Source organism: Equus caballus, chromosome 1, assembly GCF_041296265.1.
Source record: "Equus caballus isolate H_3958 breed thoroughbred chromosome 1, TB-T2T, whole genome shotgun sequence".
Lineage (NCBI taxonomy): Eukaryota > Metazoa > Chordata > Mammalia > Perissodactyla > Equidae > Equus > Equus caballus.
In genome coordinates, this window is record NC_091684.1 from 67147574 (window position 1) to 67169759 (window position 22186).

Sequence of the window (22186 nt, forward strand, 5' to 3'; positions counted from 1 at the left end):
CCTTTCTGATGTGCCTCTGCAGTGGGTTTCTGTGCTACTGGGGTCGTGGAGGTCAGGCCTGTGGTAGGGCAGGGTGGAAGCCAGCTCCAAACCCCCACAGAGTTGGTGATGGTCCCCCAAGAGCCAGGTCTCAGCCCTGCCTGTCAAGAGATGTAGCCGCCTTCTCCCTTAGTGGGCTGGTCTCAGGACCATGAGGACAGGCCTGCCATTCTCGGGGACCGTCTGAGGCACAGACCCCCCAGTGCTAGAAGAGTCCTCAGGATCCTGGCCCACAGACCTTTCCCAAACAACAGACCAAAGGCAGGGCTGCTCCTGCTGGGTTAGACTAGACACCCCTTTCTCCTACCCTCTCTCACCCCCTGGACACACCCAGGGGCAGGCCATGGAGTTCAGCTGTAAGACCAATGCTCCGCATCCAAAGCTGTGACGGGTCTGTCCCTCGGGGACTCCCCCCTGAGCCTTGGCTCCCCTCCTGCCCCACGTCCAAGCACTGAGCTTGGGCATTCTCCGCACTGAGCTTGGGCATTCTCCCTGCCGTGAGAGCGGCTGGGCGGCCACGGTTTCCCAGCAGGCATCTGCCCTCTAGGTGGGGAGGGAGGAAGGAAAACACCAGACAGAGGCCGGGCTGGGCGCATGCTCCTCCCCTCCTCCTCCCCACTTCTTCCCCTGACTCTGCTCTTCCATCCAGCATGTCCCTGGCACATCCAGGAAGCAGAAAACAAGTATTTGGAGAAGGCATTCATTCTTCTGGGTGAAGAAAAGCAGGCCTGGTCACTTGTCGTTCAGACACAGAAACCTGAGCTGGCCTAGTCCCTGCCCTGCTGGGTCGCGTGACCACCTGACCCACCACAAGTAGCCGTGTGTGTGTGTGTGTGTGTGTGTGTGTGTGTGTGTGTGTGTGTGTGTGTGTCTGTCTGTCTCCCTCATCCAGGAAACCTTAGCCAGTCACGTGGCTGCCTTCCCTGTTTGTCTAAGTAAGCAGTTAAGGCCGGCTGCAGCCGGGAGGCCGGAGGCCGAGACGTGGAGCCAGGGGAGGGAGCACACTGACGTGAGCAGTGGGTTTAAGCATAACTGGGGGTGGAGGGCAGTCCTGAGCCGGGTCCTGGAGTTCTTGGGCCCCTGGATTTGGCCTGGGGAGGCCTGGCCTCCAGAATGGCCCTGCTTCTGATCCCCTGCCTTCCCTAGACCTCCCCCAGCTCCATCTGTCCAGAAAAGGTATTGGGCTTACTGACTGCAGACACCCCCTCCAGACCTGAAATGGAGAGGGTGGGCGTCCTCTGTCCAGGAGGAGCTCGAAAAGGCAAAGCCTCAGCCAAAGAGAGGGGCGCATGTGGATGTAGCCATATCCATGGTGTCCCCTGAAGCGTGCCACTGAGTCCTGGCCCCTCAACAGGAGAACCCAAGTCAGGCCTTCCCACATGCATCCAGCAGGCCACTGATTAATTCAACAGATAGATATTAAGAACCTACTCTGTGCCAGAACCTGGCCTAGGCAGGAAGTAGGGTTGTCAGAACACAGATCTTCTGGCACCCCTGTGCAACCCCCATACCTGTGACATATTTTCCTCCTGTTGGATGGGCAGGATCACTTTTATTACAAAGACACTGTGCTCTTGTCACAAGGCAGCTGTGTCCCACCTAACTGCCATTCCAGGAGGATGAAATCCCAGTGCTGGGCAGGGGCCAACAGGTAATGCCGAATCCCTCATGGACCAAGCAGCTGAGGCAAGGGTCTCCTTCCTCCAGAGAGGTGGGGCCTGGAGCAGGGCTTCCAGGGCAGACATGGGAAGAGTGCAAAGGCCCTGAGCCCTGGACATCTGGGGGCCTTCTCTGAGCCACTGGGCAGCAGAGCCCAAGGGAAAATGGCAGCTGCAGAATGTCCTTGAGCAGGTCCTCCCTTGGCCTTCCTCCAGGTTTATCTGGTCTGCGCAGCGTGGCTTACCTGTAGAGGGCACAGTCCCCTGGGACCTAGAAAGAGGAGGGCTGAGGTGGCCTTTGGGGGCCATGCTTCTCAGAACCCATCTGCGTCCATCATTTGTCTTTCCTTCCCTCTCTCCTTTCCTTTCTCCTTCCCTCAACAAACATTTCCTGGCAGCCAAGTCTATGTCCGGCCTGTGCTCAGGAAAAGACACATCCACAGTCCTGGAAATGCCCGCTGCCCAGCCAGCATCACACAACATCTCAGGGTGGGACAGGGGTCCAGGAGAGAGGCAGCCACTGGGTGGGGCTCAAGGTGGGGCTGGCCCTGCATGCTGCCCTGGGCTCTGGGGAAGTTTAGGCATACTTTGCCCAGCTGCCGGGGCTGAGGGGCACAGAGAGCTGGCATCGGGGCTATGCAGAGCATTGTCAGAACTTGTCTCTGTGGTGATGAGATTTGGGGTGTTCAACTTGATAGGATTCCATGGGATTGTGAGCTCAGGCCTGTTCTATTACAGCTGGAAAACGCCTATCCAGAAAAGAAGTGGAGGTGGGGTGGCCAGTGGACAAGCCACAGGCCACCCATCCTGCCACCCATGACCGAATATGGATTCTGGGCAGGGATGGTTTTAAAGCTACTAGGCTAGAGTCCCAGAATGCTGCCTAGGCCTTTGTGTCCCTCACCTCAGCTTGCATGCCCCCAGGGTCAGAAGACTCATTACTGCCGCATGGTGTCTTTGTAACTCTTCCTGGTAACTTGAGCCCTGGCCACCAACCAGGCTAAAGTCTGGCTTCTGTCTTCCACTCTTCTCACCCCAGACCCACAGTTTAGGCCTTTTGCCTCCCTGACTGAGTCCCTCCTGAGATGTGCTCCCTCCAGGCAGAGCAGCAAGCTGGATCTGCAGACTGCCCCATTAGGGCCTGTTTGATTGGAGTAGTATGGGCAAGTTGTCAGTGTCCTGTTCTGGGCAACAGGAGTGTGGCCAAAGTCAGCTCCTGCCCAAGTGAGCGGACCTGCCTTCCTAGCACAGACCCTGGTGAGGTCCTTGGGCTGCCCACAGTGAAGGCAGGAGACCTGAATCCCAACTCTGTCCCTGTCCCCAGGGTAATCTCAGGCAAGGCCTGGCCTCAGTCAGGCCCAGACGGCCTCCCATCTGTGCCTCTGCCCAGTACTTTGTCTGTGGCAGGCCCGTGGCTTCCTGGGAGAGCCCTCCCACTCACTGGCCTGTTTGCTTCTGAGCAGCCCGTTTGCTGAGCAGCCTTGAGAGACCTGGGATGCTGTGGCTTTCCACAGCCTGTGCCCTGGGAAACCAGGAGGGGCCAGGAGGGGGCTGAGGGCCTTTGTTCAAACCTCTTCCCCCTGACTGGGCCAGACCACCAACCTCTGCACTCCTACCACTCCCCTCCTGTGGACGGGTGAGTCTCCAGTGCCAGAGGCACAGGGAATCACCAGGGTTCGCCTGGAGGCCATGTGGCCCCACAGCCTCTCGTCTGCTATCCCACCCAGACTCCTGACCACTTCTAAGGATCCAGGAATGTCAAGCCGAGAGTGAGGTGGAGGGGTCTTCTTGGGGTGCTATGCCTGTGGCCTGGCGTCACACTGTCTCCGGTGCGGGGCTACATGGCCCAGCTGGGAAGCCGCGCCTTCCAGGAAGGGTGCACACTGTCCCTCATCTTCGACCACCAGGAAGGTCTGCCTTTGAAGCCTGAAATCTGTCCTCCTTCAGCTTCTCCTTTTGTCCTGGTCCCTTCGACATGGCTTCTTGGAAGTGACACTGCCCTTCTACCCAGAGTGAGGGAAGACAGTGATCCCATCCCTAGGGAGGGGCTGATTCTATAGCCCCTGCTCAGTGCTTGAAGTTGTGACCTCCTAGGAAGAAAACCCAGTGGTGCTTTTGTCAAGGCCTCTTGCTGGAAAACAAATTCCTGAAGGTCTCAAGGTCAGAGGCCAAAGGTCAGTGAGCAGGCCAGGGCAGCCTACCTACTCCTGCCCCAGAAAACTTTGGCGTTTCTGAGGAGGCCTCCACAGGGCCCTGCCTCTCTCCTGGGCTGGGTGGGGTCAGTGGGACAGGAAGCCAGGGCAGGCCTGGAGGATGGGACTCAGGGTGGCCTGGGCCTGAGCCAAGGATGAAGCGAAACTCAACCCTGACCTGGCCTCAGGGCCACAGCCGCACAGGTCACCCACCCAACAGGAAACCCTGCCCAGCCCCCTTTGCCCCCCCACCCTGTGTTTCCCGAGGGTGGTGCTTCTACTGTTTCCCGTGGGAGCTGCTGCCAGGAATCATATCCTCTTGAGAAAGGAAGCTGGACCTCAGGCTCTTGAGCTTCCCTGCCTTTGACCTGTGCTGACCCCTCCCAGGGCCTCCCTTCCGTAGAAGCTCTGGGCCCACGCCCATCCCTCACCCCACACATGCTGATGACTTATCTTCTCCCAGACAATCAGTCACCTTTAGGGGCCTGGCAAGACAAACCTTATAGCAGGGCTAGGAGACATAGTAGGAGGCCAGGGACTGGGTTTTGGGGTCTAGGATCTACTGCCAGCTTGCTGGTGCTCTTGGCAAGTCACTCAACCACTCTGGGCCTCATCTATAGGGAGAAAGAGGAGCGGAAGAAGCTCTGCCAGCTCTGAGCATCCCATGGGAGAAAGGGTTTGGGGGTAGGATGAATTTATACCCTATAAGGACAGCCAGGTTTGGGATTAACTGCCCCAGATGCCGCTTCACGCATCCCAGACATCTTTGTCTCCAGCCCAACCTGAGCACCTTGTCTATGATGATCCCTAAGTAGGGAGAGAGACATGGGTGGCTGCAGTGTCCCCATGGGGGATGGGGGTAGTGACGCTGACATGGCCCATTTCTGTCAACACAGGGGCAAAATTGAGTGTCTCTGACTGGAAGGAGCCCTCCCTCCCATCTCCTGCTCGGAGCCGGGAGATGGAGCAGGCCAGCTCTGCACTCTGTTCAGGCTGGTGGGGCTGTGGGATGGAAGCCAGGGAGGGGCAGTGCTGGGGGCCAGATTTCTCGCCACCCTCTGTCATCCTCCTCCCTCCTGGGAGGTGCTGTGAGGCCTCTGGGTTTCCTTGGTTGTGATGTTGAGCCTAAGGTGCAGGGAGGAACAAGGCGATGGTCCCAAGAGCTCCAAAGTCTTCCAGAGTGCGCTGTGGAGTTGCTGCCCTGATATCCTCTGGAGAAATTCATGTTCGCCGTCGCAGCGACTCTGTGAGGTCACTGCTCCTCTTGTCCCCATTTCCAGAGGAGGAAACCAAGGCACGGAGAGGTGAATTGACCTGTCCACAGTGGTTATACTGGGCTTTGAACCAGGCAGCTGGCCCCAGAGTCAGTGCCCTTGGCCACTGTGCTGCTTCTGACCCAGGACCCACCTCCCCAAGCCGGCGGCACCTAGCCCAAACCCAGCTTAGTGTCAGCAGAGGTCACAGCCTGGAGTATCACCTGTTTCCCAAAGGGGCTAAAGGAAGGGTCAGGACGCCAAGGTGAGCAGACCCAAGTCATCCTGACATTGGATGGGTTAAGAAGACTTGGGGCTACTCTGAGTTCATGGACTAGCTGAAAGCATGTCAGCAACAGAGAAGACCATAGGTCCAAGCAGCCTGAGCCCCTTGGGAGTGGTGACATCTCAGCCTCCAGTGGCCTTGGACACATAGCCCCTCTGAGCCTCAGCATCTGTCAGATGGGCCTCTCAGAGCCAGTTTCATAGGGAGCTGTGAAGAGTCCTTGAGATTCTGGGGACACAATATCTGACCACCTGCAGCCCCTCAGTGGGTGGTAATTTCATTCCCTATGCATCAGGCCATGGAGACCAGAGGCATTCCTGGCAACAGGATTAATGTGGACAGGAGTGCAGAGGTGGGGAGGCCCAGACATGTGGAGGGAAAGGTTTGAATCAAAGTCAGGCTTGAATATAAGGCTGAAGAGTTAAAACCGGACCTTTTAGGCAGTGGGCAACCATTGCAGGGTTTTGGACAGAGGAGTGATTCTCAGGGAGAGGAACTGGCAGCAGGGAAGCCTGGCATGCTCAACCAGCTGTGGGACTCTGATTCAAGAGGAGTCACGTGGCTAAGAAAGTTGGCCCAAGTGAGTGTCAGCACCAGCTGGGCTCAGCGGGCCTCAGTTTTCTTCCTGTAGACTGGGTATGTGGTCCACAGGGTACTGGGTAGCACAGGCTGGGTGTGTTGGGGGCACTGCAGGGAGGGGCAGGGGTCAGCACTGAGGCCTCTTCCTCTGCGTGTCCTGGAGTCGTGTCCCATCCCCCACCCCCCACTCCCTGCTCAGGGTTGTCTGGGTTTCCCACCCAACCCTGGGTGGGGCCCCACTGCTCCTTCCTCCCTCTGAGACTTTCTAGTCCTAAAGGGAGGAGACTCCACAGGCTGCAGTGGGCTGTGTGGTGTGAGCCAGGGTGGGGACATTGGCAGTGGGTGGAGTCATGGGATGGGTGGCCATGAGTCAGGAATTGCTGGGCCTGTGTGTCATCTGGCTGTGTGCTGTTCTGGCCTCACTACGCCTGTCTGCCTCATCTCTCCCACCCACGTCTGCGCCTGTAGGCTGCTCTGCTGGGGTGACAGTGCTCTGCATCCAAGAGCTTAAAACCCGCAGAGAAGTCAGGAGACCTGGACTCCAAGTCCCAGGCTCCCCGAACTCCTGGGAGACTTTGGGCATGTCCCCTCTCTCCCTGAGCCACAGTTTCCCTGATTGAAGAGTGAGTGTTGGGCTGGCCAGGAGTTCTCAGCCCCTGCTCCACGTGGGCTCCAGGGCAGCTTTGAAAGGCAGCCCACCCTAGACCAATTAAAGCAGACCCCTGGGCAGGACCCACAGCCCTGTCAGGAGCCTCAGGGTCTGGATGGCCTCTGACGGGCTGTTCTTTCCACCCTCCCCAGGAGGCAGTGCTGTGGCCCAGCACATGGACTCTGGAGCTCAGGACCTGCGCTGAATCCAGCTCTGCCACTTTCTAACATTGTGGGCAAGTGACTGTATGTCTCTGAGCCTCAGTTTCCTCATCTCTGAAGTGGGGATAACATTGCCACTTTATAGACTTGCTGTGGGGACTAAATGGGTTAACCTCTGTAATCAGTGCCTGTTAGAGCCTGGCCTGGCATGGATGTGGTAAGCACTGTGGAAGTGTCGGCTGCTGTGTTCTCTGATCTAAATCTGTTTCCACACCACACCTCCCATCGCTGCTCGTTCATTCATCTAGCAAACATTCCTGGGTGTCTTATACCTGCAAGCCCTTTGCTGGGTGCTGCGAGCAACAGGAAGAAGACACCCGTCATGGGAGCCATCTTTGGCCCCTCCTTTTAGCCCACCCAGGGTTTTAGTCCCAGAGGGGCAGGTTCTGTCAGTCCCAAGGATTGATGGGCACATGGGGGTAGCTGCCCCAAGAACCCCATCTAGTTGCTGGGATTCCCTCTTTCTGAAAGAACGCAGGGAGACCCCAGAGTCCGAGGAGAAGGAGGGGCATCCCAGGCTGGTCCTGACAGCCTCATCTGGGACGTACCTGGGGAGATCCTCAGTGCCTCCTGGGGGGCCCCAGCATGCGCTCTGGGTGTGTGATGGCTGGGAGGGCAGGATCAGCCAAGGATGGCAGCATATGGAACAGAACAGGGAACCTCCTCACAGCCCGTTACCAGGCTTGGCCACACCTTCCATCTCCTAGAGCCCTTCCAGCAATGCCCTGGGACTAGGCAGGCATCACTCCTTCCACTTTACAGATGGAAGATAGAGACTTTAGGGGAGAGGGAGGCACTTGTCCAGGCCAGGGAGAGTAAGTGACCAAGGCAGGACTGGAACGCGCCTCCACGTGAGCAAGGTCCTGTGGGGATGGTCACGCTTCCCTGAGCGGCTGCATTGGTGGAGCATCTTGGGACTGGCTGTGGACTGCAAAGCGGTAATTAACACACCTGTGATCCCCTTCTTCCCAGCCTTCCCTGCAGCAACTCTGCAGACCACCATGGGGTTGCTCTTTGGGAGAGAACTAGCTTCCTACAAACAGCAAGAGCTCCTGTGGCCTGGCTTCTCTGAGGTCCAGGGCTTGGGCCGTGCACTTAACCTAGTTCAACCTTCTCCCTCCCCATTGTACCACTGAGTAAACTGAGGCAGTGAGCAGTGCAGGGATTTGACTAAGGCCACGTGGCTTGTGAGCAGCAGAACCAAGATTGCATCCAGGCCTGGGTGACATTAGTGCCCCTGCTCAGATCTCCAACCCCTGCTAGCAAGAACAGCTTTCCTTTGGCATTGTAAATCTGAGCCTCAGCCATCACTTCAGACTGGCCATGCCCACCTGTGGCCAGAACCCCAGAGGGATGCCTATTTGGGGAGTGTGACCTCCAGGGGCTGGCCCCTGGCCCATGAAGGGGGTCATCGGGAACCCTTGGTGCTGGGCGGTTTGCATACTACTGGGAGTGCCCTTGCCCTTCAGCCTCTCCACCTTCCCACCTGACTCCTCAAGTGGAGGGAGCATAGGACCTGGAGTCCAGGCTGCCCCCTGGAGCTGCCGTTGATGGTGCTGTCCAGCCCTGCACCAGTCATGGGTGTACCATCAGTCAGCTAATCCTCCAGCTGGTGTAGCCCCAGGTGGGGGAACAGTGACTTGCTCATGAGTCCTTAGCTCCTCAGTCTGACCTCCAACACCAGAGCTGATCAGGGCTCTCGTCCCAAGCTTGGGCCCACCTGGCTTGTCCCTCTTTTGACTTACGTTCCCTCTTCGGTTCGGTGGCAGACTTGGACTCAGGACCTCTGAGGGCCCTTCTGAGAGCCTCTGCCAGGCCCCGTTGATGCTACGGGGAATTTGGGGTCAGGGGTGTCCCAGGGGTGGGGATAAGGCGTGTTCCTTCAGGGAAGCCCTCAGATGGCAGGGCCAGGTGACAGATGTCAGGCCATCCCAAGCAGAGAGGGCAGAGGTAAGAGACAAAGCTCTTAAGAGGGGACGTTGGCAGAAACTTCAGTTTAGGTGATCAGCACTGGAGTGGCCAGTGCCATGTGGGTGCCGGGGGCCCTGATTTGCCAAGTCCAGCCAGGTACCCCTCTGGGCAAGACCCTGGGTCTGGCAAGGGGGAGGCGATGCCCACCCCATGGGGCCTGATGAAATTGTGCGTATGAAAGGGAGCACCTGGCACAGAGCTTGCACCTGGAGAGTGATCAACACGTTTGGCCATTCTTTGGACAGGGATTGTGGCCCCTCTCCGGGGAGCAGGCGGTGCTTGTGAAACCCATCTCTGGGGAGCATATCCTCCGTGCCCACTCCTGAGTCAGCTCCAGAAGGGGCCTGATGCCAGGATTCATCTTCCCAGAGTCCTGGGTCTTCCTCCATCTCTGTGATAAGGGGTCCAGTGCCTTCACTCCTGGACAAACCCCAAGTTTGCACTTGGCACAAACCTGAGCCAGTGATAACAATGACAGTCCCTATTTACTGAGCATTTCCCGTTCAAGAGTAATATGAGCATCATCTTGTTAAGTCCTTACAGCTCTGTAAGAGTAGTGGCTCTTATCCACATTTTGCAGATGAGGAAACTGAGGCCCAGAGAGGCTGTTTCTTGCTCAACGTCACACGGCTGAGTAAGTGGCAGAGTGAGACCCCAGGTCTGGCATGTCAGAACCTAAAGCCACACTATGTGCCATCAATCCATGTTGTGCCCTCACCCCTTGATTAGAGGAGAAGTTGTTCACGTGATGACTTAGGGAAAGGGGAAGCTCTTCCCTCTTCTCCATGTGGGTGGGCCACGAGCCAGAATCAAAGCCTCTGGTTGTTAGGAGCTATTGACTAGGGCAGTCAAGGGAGGCCTCCAGGAGGAGGTGAGCCTTCTGTTCCCTCCTCCTTTCTTGGGTGGACATCGGATGCAGACTCCCAAGAAAGGGGAGCCAGTCCCTGACCAGGGCCTGAGTTTGAATCCTGATGCCATGACTTAGTGCTGTGTGAGCTTGGCTGGGTCCCTTCCTCTTTCTTGTCTCATCTCTCTCTTTGCACAAGCCCCACACCAAGGGGCTGACGTGGCTTGGTGGGGGCAAGGCACATATGTGTTTACTGTGAGCCGCTGGACCACCTCTAAGAGACTGGATGGGCCGGCGTCATTCCTTGGGGCTTGGGCGATTGAGTGAGTGAGGACTTCTAGCCCTGATAGGCTCTCTGGAGGAGATGCCACTCCAGTGTGGCCTTGAAAACAGCAGATCATGACTGGGCATGGGGTGAAGCTTTGCAGGGGCCTCAGGATGTGTCTGCAGGTGCCCAGGGATGCTTGTGCCCCTGGTCCAAGAGTGCAGCTGTCTCCTCCTCACTGGTGCCACCTGTATTCTCTCTTCAGCGCAAAGCTTTTCTCCTGCCAGGCCTCTGGGCCTCTGCCCGGGAGGGGTGCTCTCCTGCCTGAGAGGCTCTGCCCAAGAGGATGCTGCCCCTGACCCCCAGTTTTGCTTCAGGCTAAGCTGGGCACACCCTCCAGCATTTGGTCCTAGAATTATCCATCTCCTCTGTGTCTCGCCCACCTTGCATTAGACAGTGCATGAACACCGTGGGAAAACCACAGGCTGAGTAGTCCTGGCCTTTGGCCCTGTCTTCTGTCTCCCCACCCACCCACCCCCAACTCTTTCCTTCTTCTCCTTCTCTTCCTCCTCTGGCAGATTGTGGGCACTGTCATTAGTTGTTGAAAGAAGGAAATGGATGGATGAATGAATAGATGCAAGATGGATGGATGGAATGAATAAACAAATGAAAGACCTACCCCCAAGAAGTCAGTTTATAGGCCCCATTTTCAAAATGAGGAAACTAAGTCTCAGAGGTTAGGTGGGTGGAGAGGGTAGTTCTGGGATCTCCTACACTTCCCCAGCACCTGGTCTCTGGGTCCTCCACGATGCCAGGGTGTGGCCCCCGGTTTGCACTGGGCATCTCCTGACCACCAGAGCTTTCTCCACCTGGAGGCATCCCTGGGGGCCCAGCAGTGGGAAGACCTGGCCTGGCATTCCTGCGTCCCCAGCAGGCCAGCTGAACCCTGCCAATCTGCTCTTCCCCAGCTGATTGCGAAGATTCCAGACAGGAGAGGAGGCAGGAAGCCGAGGGGCATGCAGTGAGGAGCTGTGGGGCTTGGCCTGGACACGCTGAACCTCCCTGGGCCTGGCCGTAGGCAGGCCTTCAGAACAGCTCGAAATATTCTCAGGGGAAGTGAAGACAGATGAAATTATTGAACCAAGTGTTCCTCATCATTCTTAGGCAGGTCTGCCCAGGAGTTTCCTCGGACCCTAGACAACCAGCTGCTAGGTCTGCCTTCGTATGTATTTCTTCCAAATGCAGCTACTGCTCTTGGGTGAAAACACTCAGGATCTCAGTCCTCCCCTGAGCACTCAGGACTGCCCAAGCCCCAAGGCTCAACTCTGCTGTGCCTGGCGTGAGTACGACAGGGTCTCATAGCTGAAGAAATGAACAGTCCCTCAGTTTCAAAATTATACGAGGAGAAAGGAACGCCATCAAAATGTCTGGAAGTTCAGGGAAGGGAAGTATCCCTTGGGGTGGGGGCAGCATGCCTTCCAAAGGTGGTCCTTTGGGCATCGAAGGACGGTCAGGGTTCCGATGGGCAGATTCGGTATTGCAGAGCTATGGGAAAGTGCAGTTTGGGGTGAGACAGTGCACATTCTACCACTTTTGCCTTTGTGACCTCTGGTCTCTGCTGGGCAGTTTCTTCATCTGTAAAGTGGGCCTTACAGCTCCCTGGCGACAGGACTGCGCTGAGGATGGAGTGCGGCAGTGAGAGCTGCTAGGACTTGTTGAGGAAGGACTCTGGCAGGCAGGAGACTCTGCCATGGGTGTGGCAGGCTGAGTCTCTCACTCTGCGGGCACAAGGGGCTTGTGTGTGTGTGTCTGATTATAGCAGGTGTGAGGAGCTGAGGCCTGGTGACGGGGAGCCCTGTCCCACAGGCTCGGAGGGCAGCATGGGTGTAGCCCTGCTCCACCACAGCACCCAGTGGCCTGAGGGTGAGTCTGGGCCCTGGCTGGCATCCTGCTCTGTAAGATGAGCCTGGAGCCTCCCCTAGTGGATGGGCAGCTAGAGGGACAATCGAAGCTGCCCTTTTTCCTTCTGGCCAGTGGGCCTTGGCTTCCACCTTGGCCCAGGACCCTTGGTCTGGCTCTTCCCGTGTCTGGATTCCTCCCTCCAGCCCCCCAGCTGGGTGAGGTCAGGGAACATGTATTTCAGGAATGTGGGAGGTGGGGCAGCCAGCCCTATATGGATAAGCATCGGGGTAAATATTTGCCTTGCTCCAGTTCGGTCACCAGAGGAGGACGAGGAGCCTGTTCCCAGAGTCGTGTAAGGGAAGGCTTCCCTGGGTAGATGTCTGAGGTGGAGGAACCTGTGTCACCCCAGACAGCCTGAGAGCTGGGTCTGAGGCCGCCCTCCCTGTTCAGGGCCAGAGCCGGGGCCCCCGGCCCCTGACCCACAGGCCCAGCAGCTGTCTGGCCTATGTGTAAAATGGGGGTGGGAACAGCTGCTGGCTCAGTTCACTTTAGCCAGTGGCAGTTTAGCCCTGGTTTGGGTGGACGCCCACATGGCCATGGTTCTGGCCCCACTTGGCACTTGTGACCTTGAGCAATTACCCCCTTCCTCAAACTTTAGCAATCACCTTTCGCTGACCTCTTCCTGCCTCCGGGGCCCCTGTATCTACACATCCCATGTCTCGTTAAGCCCCCACAGCCACTAGGGCACAAGGGGCACGTGTGTGTGATTAGCAGTAGGTGACAGGAGCCCTAAACTTCGGCTCAGGGATGCCATCTCTCTAGCCCGCTACTATACAGACCACACTAGGGCTCCTTCCTCCAGCAGCCAATGGGTAGGTCAATGCTCTGGCCAACATCAGGGTCTACAGGGTCAGCCTGGAGCCTCCCCTGGTGGGTGAGTAGCTGGAGGAGCAATTAGTCCCTGATTAGAGAGGAGATAGGGGCTCAGAGATGCTGAGTGACTTGCTCAAGGTCAACCAGCGTTAAAGGGCAAAGCAGGGATTCAAACCTAGCTCCACCCACCTTTGCCTTTGACCTCACCACTGAGGACAGGCCCAGGGCTTCAGCCCTGTGGCTTTGGAATGTGGGCTCCCAACCCTTGGTCAATGTAGAGAAGCACCAGTCACTTAGCCACAGACCTAGAGCCACAGGCATAGAGCCTTCATGGTACCCCACAGCCTGGATGCTCTCTGGCATGGGCATCTCTGTCCTCCAGGAATCCTGGATCAGCCCTGCATCTCTCCAGGCCAGACGCAGCCTCCATCAGCCTGACCAGGTCCCTCCACCCAAGCCCATACCCAGGGCCTCCCAGGAAACCCTGGAGGAGGTGAGGCTGGGAAGGTGGGTGTGGTTAGGAGAACACTCTGGGTCCTGGGACACTCCCCACCCCTGAGTGACCTCTGCCGTGTCCCAACCCAGCCTTGCCACTCTCTAGCTGCTACACTCTAGCAACCCCATCCTCCCTTGGAGCTCAGTGTCCTGCTTTGCAAAATGGGCACCTGTCATTGCCCTGCCTTTGGGAGCTCCAGATACACAGTGATAATAAAAACACAGTTCCGCCTGGAGTCTGCACCCCTTCCTGCCTTCGCACTCGGAAGCTGCCCTGCCGTCAAGCCCTCACCCCTCCCACCCCATCCCCAGAGTGAGAGTCCTGAGCTGAGGACACCCACGAGAGCCCTCTGGGCAGTGGGATACCATCCCATGGGGACGCTTGGCTGGCCCCACCACCCCCACTCGGCCCTGAGTCTCAGGCTGCTCCCCATTCCGTGGTGCTGAGTCCTTTTTAAGCAGAGAACAGTTCCCTGCAGTGGATCTGTGTTGGTTATGGTTGTGGTCTGGTCAGACTGGGCACAGCCACTGTGACACGTCGTCCATCTGCTGCCTTCTCCTTTGCCTGGTCTCACAGGTGGCTGTGAGCCTCGCCTAAGCACACCCAGCATGATATCGCTTCCATGTCCACAGCACTGCCCAGGTTTCCTGCTTCCTGAGCCCCGCAGCCTTCCTGGGTGCCCAGTGCGTCTGGCTCTGAACAGGCTGCTGAGCAGCTCCATAGCTGGGCTCCCTGGCTGGCTGCCTGGTAGTAGACAGAGTATGAGTGGGGGCAGACTCTCTGCCTACGTCTCAGCTGTGTTCTTATTACTTATTAGCTCCTTATTACCTGTGTGACCTTAGGAAGTTATAGAACCTCTCTGGACCTCGTGTATAAATTGGGGGTGCTCGTTTAGCTTCTACCTCACAGCATTGCACTGAGAGTTAAAGGAAATGTCCCGGGCATAACCCACTAGAGGACTCCCTAAAGGCCAGCCTCCTACTTTCCCAGGTGGGAGCCGATGCAGTCTGGTAGGGAAGGGGGTAAGTCCCTGACCAGGGCTTGAGTTCATATCCTGGTGTCCCTACTTATTGCTGTGTGACCTTGGACAGGTCTCCTCCTCTCTCTGGTCTGTTTTCCCCTTTGCACAAGCCCAACACGAAGGAACTGCGGTGGCTGGGGGCAGAGAGGCATACATGTGCATGGCGAGCCGGAGCATCCCTGAGAGGCAGGATGGGCGGACATCGTTCCTTGGGGCCTGGACAATGCTCACTGTGTGAGCAAGAACTTTCCAGCTCTGGCTTGTGTCTCAGCTGCCAAAATAATTATTTTCTCTTGGTCAGTGGGTCTGCGGGCCAGCTTGCCTCTGTGAAAAGCCTGAGCTCTGGGCAGTGGGGAAGGAGGAGGCCAATTCCAGTTCTGCCCCAGCCACTGACTTGCTGTGTAACCCTGGGGTAGGGGCAGTCGATGACCCTCTCCAGCCCTCAGTTTCCACCTCTGTAAAAAGGGAGAGTCAGAGTCAGTGAGCCCAAGGGCTGTGTGTGTTCTCATGGCCAGCAGAGTCTGGGGCTGCCAGAACCAAAGGGTCAGGACACAGGGACATTCTCTTTCCCTGTGCTGGAGTGGGGATGTGGGGCTGGCTTTGGGGGCTTGGAGCTCAGGGGCCCGGCGCTCCACAGGGCCCAGCATAAGCCCCTGCAAGGCAATTTATGCCTCAGCTGACCTGCGCAGAAAGCTCCCTGCTTGTCCAGCACTCCTGCATTACCTTATCTGGTCTGTACAACTCTGAGGGAGGTCCCCTCCTTATCCCTATCTCTCCTCTCACAGATGAGGAAACTGAGGCACAGAGAGGTTTAAGAAACTTGACCAAAGCCACACACTTGGTAAGATGATGAAACCAGGACTTGAACCAGATCATTTTTATTACTGAGCCCACATCTCAAATGCCAAGCCTTGCTTCCTCTTAGAGTAGGCACCCACTTCTCTCCCTGGGAGCTCCTGCCTGCTGCATAGTGGGGTGGGGGCAGGTCTAAGGCCTCCACCAGTTGCCTGGAATGTGCTGGAGCCCACATTTAACGTGGCACGTGCACGCCCTCTCCCACTGTTAGCCACAGGCCTCGTTCCGCAGGGAGCATGGTGATTGCCCAGAGCCAGCCAGCAGGGCAGCATCACAGCCAAGACACAAACTCAGGCCTCAGTGGCTCCCAGCCTGCAGCCAGGACTCCAGAGAAGCCCATCTGCAGGCCCTCTGGGTCTGGTCCTTCTGGATTTCCAGAGAGCCCTGTGGGCAGTGGCGGGGCAGGGGGAGCGCTGGTGGCCCATTGAGGAGATAGGCCAGCTGGACCCCACCCAACAAGGATAATCATGCCCCCACTGCCCCACCACTTCCTGGAAGCCCATACTGTGCAGGCGAGGGGCCATCCATGCCTCCTCCCTCCCTTTCTCATCCCCACGTACCCAGTATACCAACAGGTCCTGGCACGCCTGCCTTCTGCTCCTTCTGCTCTCAGCATGACTGTCTCTGGCCTGGACCCTTGGATCAGCTTCCCCACTGGTCTCCTATCCTTCCGAGCCCTCTCCCCCAGCAGTGACCGAGATCGTCTCAAACTACAACTAGGGTCATGACCCTCGGCTGCTCACACCCTCCTGTGGCTCCCGTCCACTCTCTCGATGACTGGCCCTGGCCCCCACTCACCCCACTACCTTCCTCTCTCACTGCACCCTCCACACCAGCCACTCTCAAGCCCTCCGCTGGGCCAGGCTTTTATCCCTGTCTTGGAGTCTTCACATATACTGTTCCCTCTGCCTGGTATACTGTTCCATGCATCTTGGCCTCCCTCTCTCTGGCTCACCCTTCAGTATCACTTTGGCAAAGAGGCCTCCCTGAACCTTGGGTCTGTGCTCTATGCTGCATAGCTAGCCCCTATACTTGTTCTTTCTGGCAGACACACCACTTTTAATGATCATTGTTTGATTCTTTGCTCATTATCTGAGTCCCCATGAAGGCAGGACCACTTTCCTGTTCCCGGCTTGGGGTGTCCATTAAATGTTTCTTGAAGGAATGAATGAATGAATACCAAGTGCCTCTGTCACCATATGTCCTTAGATTCTCCCAGAAACCCTGAGAAGGGCATTGTGATCCCATTTGACAGATGAGGAAACTGAAACCCAGAGAAGCCAGGAGCATATCCACAATCGCGTGGGGCCTGTTTGCTCAGGGCACCTCGTCATTACACCACTTTTCCTCTCAGTGCTTCAGACCCCATCTGTCAAACAGGGCTGATTTGGTTTTGCTGGCTGTGAAAGTCCCAGCAGGTGGTCAGTTCCGGGCCACTGCTGCAAGTGGACCCGCTGACCAGGCCTTCTCGTTGCAGCAGGATGCAGCTGGTGTGAGGCAGAGGGACCGTGAGCTGCTGACCGGCACGGGGGACGCTGGCGATTCGTGGGTCACTGAGGTAGGTGTGTAGCTGGGCTGGTGGAGGGCGGCTTGGCCCTGATGCTTGGGAAGAGGCAGCTGTGCCCTGAGTGGGGGACAGGGGGCCGGCCCCAGCACACCGAGCCTTTGACTGGGGCCTCAGCCCTCCTGGGTGGGATCGGGTGCAGCCACCTCTACTGAGACTTCGTTGGCCCCCAAATGGGCCCTCCCTGTACCCTGCCCCCAGGGGCCTCTTAGGCATGGCCTTTTTCTAGAATGGCTTCCAGGGCAGGGGGTAGGGGGATGTGCCCACGGGGAAGGGCAGGTTTGGGGTCCCCAGCCTTGGTACAGCAGCCTTGTCTGTAGGGTACAGGCCTCATGAGCTGAGCAACATGGTACCATGCAGGAAGAGGCCTGGGTGAGCAGAGAGGGCTGCTGGCTGTAATGGGTGCTGTGGCTGCCCCACCCTCTCCTCTCCCACAAGCACGCTGAGGGGCACACATGAGCACTCACATGTCTCTGGGCTCTGTGGTCAGAGTACCTATGGTCAAATCCTGGCTCCGCCAGTTGTCCACCATGACATCGTGCAGTTTCTCTGTACCTCGGTTTACCTGTCTGTAAGAGAGGGATTAGAATCGTAGTACCTGCCCCCACAGGTTCACTGAGTATACCTGGCATATAGTAAGCATGCAGGACATGTCAGTGTTTTCCTCAAGTATGCTGGGACCCTTCTTTTTTCCCACATACCTCCATTCCCACCATCACCTCCTCCCTGAGGACCCACCAATGCCAGGGTGGACATGAACTGGTTTTCCACACTGATGAGGGGACTTGGGCCCCTCAGGGAGCTCCTGAGAGCAGCTGGAACCAGAAGGTCCTGAGGCCAAGCCTCTCAGGCCTGCCCCTGACCTAGATGGCTTCACGTCTCATCATGGAGTGGTGTTTCAGGGTTGGTCACACTTGGCCCTGTGCCAGAGGGTGACCTGTGTGATCCTCCTCTGTGGCTCCCAACCCAGAGATGAGAGGCCTTCACAAAATTGCTGACTTAGGCCAGGGCCCATTGTCCCAAGGCTCTGGGGCCCAGCCGGGGGAGCCAGAGGCCTCACCTCGTGGCCTCCCTGCTGCTCTCGGCTTCTCTCCTCAGGCCCCAGTGCTTCCACGTGCCCAGACACAGGGCCTGGTGAGCCCTGGGGATTCTCCAAGCTTCAGTCAGGCTCTTGAGCCAGGGAGCAGGGCTGGCTTGATCTTCCTTCCTGCGGCAGGACATTCTGGCTCCTTGCTGTCAGCTGCTGACCTTGGGCTAGTCCTCTTGCTTCTGTGAGAGCCAGTGTTCTCATCTGAAAATGGGGGTAACTATACCCACATTGCTGAGAGGGCTGTTGTGAGGATGCTCGGAAGCCTGCACTGTCTTAAATGTCACAGCTTGCTGAGAGTGTACCATGTACCGGGCACCGTGCTCCTTAAACACATGTTTCTCCCCACAGTAATCCCATGAGCAGGTGTGTTTGATGCCCCATTCTCGAGAGGCCCAGTGTGAGTGAGAAACCCACAGAGCTATAGGAGGTGGAGTGGGGATCTGAACCGAGGCCACTGGGAATTAAGCAGCATGTGATGCCTTGGAGACAGGGTGGAGCCCCAGGGCAGGTGCACAGTAGGTGGTCAGGAAGGGCCTTCCATTCCTGCCTTGCAGCCTTGCCCAGCCCTCCAAGCCCAGCTGCCCTCAGGAGCCCGAGGGCGGCCCTCCAAAGCCAGTGGCCTGCCCCCTGCACAGGGCCTTCCGGCACCTCGATAAGTCTTGGGGACCCACTGCTAATTGTGAGGTAACCTTTGAAAGTCCCCTTCACGGTGGGTTCTCTTTTCGGATGTTTTTCAAGGTAATTCATTCCCTTTCCAGAAATTGCCAGTGGCGGAGCATTAGGCAGCTGATAATTAATCTTAGGAGCGGCTTGGAATTTATTCTTTTAAAAGAAAAAAAATAAGGAACAGAAAGCCTTGGTGGAAAAAGAAAACCACTCCAAAGTGAGTGTGGTGATCAATACCTCAGTGTCCTAGAAATGGCTGGGGGGCTGGCTGGCGTGGCCTGCGCCCTGCACCTTGTCTTCCCGTGGCTGGCAGATGGCCAGCGCCTGCAGCAGCACGCATGTGGCTCTGCCTCTCACCGTCAGCTCCCTCTGTGACTTTGAGCACGTCACTGCCTCTCCCCAGACTAGCTTTGCCACCTGTGAAGTGAGTAACGGGCAGGTGTCAGACTAGGAAAGAATATTCAGTGATTATCCGTACTCCCTACCACAGCTGAGTGCCTGGCACGTGGTAGTTGGCCAGTTGGTATTTTATTAATTGAGTGAGTGAGTGAGTGGATGAATGAATGTATGAATGAATGATCATCTTGGGTCCTAGTTAGCTATCCTCAGTCAAGGATGTGGTTGGTACTGGCTACAGGACATTGTATCTCTAGGTCTGTTATAATTTGGAGTGACAGCCAGGATGGTGGTCCTGACCTGCCACTTTCCAAACTAATGATGAAAGGACAGTCTTGTCTGGTGGACTCTAGCTAACAGAGCTTGGGCCCCTCAGTGGCAACCACCCTGTCTCCCTGGCATCCTCAAGTTCAACTTTCCAAGAGACTGAGCTGTCTGGAGATTTTTGTTTTTTAAAGGTGCCTTCTGATGAGGTAGTGAGTTCCTCCTCAGTAAAAAGTATGCAAGCTGGGGTTGGGGCTGCACAGGACACTCAGGCAGCAGATGGAGGTAGGGTAGGGCTCAGAGTATTCCTGAGTTTGAGAGAGAGCATGAGGCTCTCCAGCACAGATGCTGGGGAGTCTGGACTGGCAAAGAGGGCAGCCTGTCCCCTCTGGAGCCCATTCCCAGGGGAGGACTAGAGGGGGCTGCTGAGGAGGGAGGGTGTTCATGCAGGACACCGATGCTTTGGTGCCTGTTCCCCCTGCAGGGAAGGAGGGTGTGCAGGCGTCTGTGTATGTGTGTGTGTGTATTGGTGCGCACTGGTGAACAGGTGTGAGGATGTGTATGATTGTCTAGGCCGCTGTATGAGGCTGTGAGGTGTGTGAATATGTGTGATCGTGTGAGGGAAAGAGAGTCCCCACCCATGTGAGTGCCCGCATGTGCGGCTTCTGTCGAGACCCTGCCACCACAGGCCGTCTCCACACACAAGGCTTGGCTCCAGCCTCATGTTCAGACTGGCCAGATGGGCCCTGCCGCACCATGGACCGTGGCGGAGCTGCCTCCAGGGCAGTGTAGGGGGGCAGGGTGGGCTCCTGAGGGGCCCTGGAGGGGAAGCATGCCCAGGCGGAGAGCACTGCCACCTCCCGTCCTGGCAGCTGCCCACGGTTGTGGAAGGAGATGGCTCTTGGAGGCCCGTGCCTCCTGCTCCAGACTCACAACCCCCGAGAGTCTGGGTGGGTCCAGTCAGTCTCCCCAGCAGGGGGGCCAAGTCTGCTCGGGGTGGGGGGTATCCTCTGAGTAGCCTGGCCCACGTGGCCTTGGTTGTTTCTTTACTTTTTTTCTTCTTGGCCTCTAAACCCCAGCTCAGGGGTTAGTGTGTGAGTATGTGTGTGTCTGGGCTCCCTCTTGGCGGGAGCAGGGAGATGGTTCTGTTTGTGTGTATGTGTGCGCACGTGTGTCTCTCTTTGCCCCTCCATGTGACTGTCTTTGTCTCTTTCTATCTGGTTCTCTCCGTGCGTGCCTCTCTCCTGCCCAGCTCCCCTCTGTTCTCACACCAGCCAGCCTGTTCTGGCATCTTCTCAGCTTCCACTCTCTCTGCCGTGTCGTGTCCGTGGCTCCCCTTCAAGCCCCGCTATGGAGTTTCTCACTGAGCCTGGGGCCTTCTAACCTCTGCTCTCTTTTCCCTTGGAGGCACTTCTAGCCAGGCCACATCTGCTCTGTGTCCTCGCCTCCGTCCTTGCCAGGACTGAGCAGAACTGAGCCTCTCAGCCTCCAGCCGGCCGCCCTTCGCCTTGTGTATCCAGTTCTAGCCAAAACACAGCTCCCTCCCGCCCTGCTCTTTGGAGGGCTCCAAGGCAGCGCCCCACATGCCCAGCTGCTTGGATACTGAACTGTGTGTGCCAAGTGCTGGGGTGGGCACCAGCGCATTCTCATGGACCCGCCATGCTGACCGCTCAGGATGGAGCCTGGTCACCTGGCTCAGAGAGATCCGCCCTCTGGCTGCCCTGTGCTGTCCTGGGCATGTGGGCCACTAACAGGATTGGTTGGAAACCTGGCGTTTCCCCCCAGCACTAATGAAATTCCTGCTATAATTAGAAGTGAGGTGTCTAGGACCTGGCTGCCTGGTGGGAGCCGGAATATGCTCATGAATAAATAAATTGTCCTCTCTCAAGGGGAGAGGCGCAGAGGGTGGGCTCCGGGAGAACCACAGGCCTGAAAGCCTCAGTGGTCTGTGAAGTGGGCTGGTGGGCCCTGGTGGCCAGACGCTCCTCCGCTCACCTGGATACCCTTGGGGGAGCTCTCTGGGTGCCCATCCTGGGCCAGCCAGTCTTCCTGGAAGTACCTGCTGTGTGCCCAGCCGACTTAGCCTGGCATTCGAAGCTGCCACCATCTGGTCCGAGCCTCCTTTCATGGCCACAACACACACTAGCCTTCTGCCAGGGCCCTGGGTGGCGGCTCCCCTGCTCCCTCCCTCCCATCTTTATCACACCTCCCCCGCCTCTCCTTTGCTCCTGCACTTCCTCCTGCCTTGAAGGCTCTCCACCCTGTTGCCATGTGGCGGAACCTGTGGAACCTTCCTGGAGCTATGCCTCCTCCACAAGGTTGGGCACGGCCTTCGTCCCCCTGGACCCCTCTGATGTTTCCGCCCTGAGCTCTCCTCAACTCGAACCCCTCCCCTTTGTGCTCTTATGCCCTTCAAAATGCTCATCAGACTGCTCACCACATCACCCTTTATTTTGTATTGATTACATATTGAAATGACAGTATTTGGGGTATTTACGTTCTTTTTTCCTACTAAGTCTTTGAAAGCTGGTGTGTTTAACGTGTTCCCCATGCTGTGGACTCCAGCGTTCGGTGGCAGCATGTGACTCCTGGCTGTCATATTGGACAGTGAGGCCTTGGCAGGCCCAGTCTCCTCATTTGCATGTGGGGAAACTGAGGCTGGAGAAGGAAATCTTACAGATGAGAGTTTGCAGAGCAAGTGCACTCTCTGTAGGCAAGGCTGCCGCCGTCCTGCAGTTCAGAATAAGGAACTGGGGCCTATGGCACCGTCATAAAGGTCAGTTGAGGCAAGCAGGACTGTAGCTGGTACCACGTGACTGCACCTCAAGAGGAATAGAGGGAAAACAATGTGAAAGGTTCCATTCCCCCACATGGGTCCTAGGGCTCCGGGGCCTCCTCAGCTAGTCCCAACAGCCCCACCCAGGGCAGCTGTCACAGGCTGTGCCACATGGGGGTCAGCCCTTCCCCTTGTCACTCCCAGCTTCCCAACAGTGAGCACACAGCCTGGAACATAGGATTCAGGAGGTTAGAACGCCACCCCCTCCCTGGAAGGGGGCACCCCTGTCCTCTACCCCCTCCTGCATCATCAAGGACGCACTC

General features: G+C 57.2%; 1 protein-coding gene across 28 annotated transcripts in view; it reads left to right on the plus strand.

Moving 5' to 3' along the window:
- Nucleotides 1-22186, plus strand: part of ZMIZ1 (zinc finger MIZ-type containing 1) — a 238649-nt gene that overhangs the window by 73316 nt on the left and 143147 nt on the right. For 16 of the 28 annotated variants that reach the window (XR_011423454.1, XR_011423455.1, XM_070228007.1 and 13 more), the window contains exon 3: nt 16585-16665. The exons of 6 other annotated variants lie outside the window; for them this stretch is intronic. The gene's annotated coding sequence lies outside the window, so the exon portion shown is untranslated. The remainder of the gene's footprint in view (nt 1-16584; nt 16666-22186) is intronic. 6 more of the 28 variants (XM_005602517.4, XM_070227992.1, XM_070227972.1 and 3 more) reach the window with 1 other exon arrangement.